The sequence below is a fragment of the Palaemon carinicauda genome, chromosome 1 (assembly GCF_036898095.1).
Source record: "Palaemon carinicauda isolate YSFRI2023 chromosome 1, ASM3689809v2, whole genome shotgun sequence".
Classification (NCBI taxonomy): domain Eukaryota; kingdom Metazoa; phylum Arthropoda; class Malacostraca; order Decapoda; family Palaemonidae; genus Palaemon; species Palaemon carinicauda.
This window is the reverse complement of record NC_090725.1, coordinates 178,613,829-178,614,994: the sequence shown is the minus strand read 5'-3', so window position 1 is coordinate 178,614,994 and position 1,166 is coordinate 178,613,829.

Below are 1,166 nucleotides of genomic sequence, written 5' to 3'. Positions count from 1 at the left end.
CAGACATCTTCACAGCGTCAAAATTATATGCAATTGCTTCTCCTTTTCTTTTGAAGGATCGAAAGTGGGCATTCAGATTATTAACGCTATTTATGTTGTCAATATTTCGCCCAGTGAAATTTGAGATTCCTAATGCATCACGAACCCAATATGTATTAATGCATGTCTTCCAGGCCTTCTAAAGGAACCAATTTTTTTTTTTTTTTTTCGAATTTCTGCTAGACATATTCTTTTGCCACGGTATTATGCTGCTTTTTATTGCTTCTTTTCGAAAATGTAGCAAAATATTATTAAAATACGGTTTCAATACAATCATTTCTATTGCTCTGTCAATGCGTTTGTTAATTGATTTCTCCCAACATTAAAGGACCAGTACTCAAATTTCAAAATCTTTTATTCAAAGTTTATAATTTTCTTACAATCGCGCACTTTTCTTTTATCAACTGGGTTATTGTATCTGACCACCGAGGAACCCAGTGTTTCATTGGTTGGACATTAGTCAGAGATACATTTGTCTGGCGCTTGTGTGATGAATTTATTGCTGTAATAAAGATACATGGCTTTTTGTCATATGCTACTTATGCACTATTTCAAGAGCGGTTAGCCTACTTGTAAAAGTGATAGTTAAGGAAACTTTATTTCAAAAAAAAATTACAGTAAACCATTTTCAGCTGAATTACAATAGAAAAATCGCCCACCTTATCTTTTTTTAATCTGATTTCTTTGACCTATTTACCTCAGCCTATCCGATGATTATGAATCGAATCATCAAAATTAACATGAAAATTGCATATTTTAGCGACTAAAATGAATTCTCTTGAGATACCTGAATTTGATTTACTGTATTAACCGAGTTGAATTTGCTGATTTTGGAAAGTGTTCACCCTTTAGTTTCGTCAAGTTCATGTCTTATCAAGGTGATTAATAGTTGTGAACAAGAATGTGTAGATAATATAATGCAAATCTTAATCCGTGATAAGATAACAAATTGCAAAACTTCTTACAGGAAGCTGAAAGTGAACCCTTAAAGACACAGCTAACCGCTCTTGGAATAGTGCATAAGTAGCATATGACAAAAAGCCATGTATCTTTATTACAGCAATAAATTCATCACACAAGCGCCAGACAAATGTATCTCTGACGAATGTCCAACCAATGAAACGCTG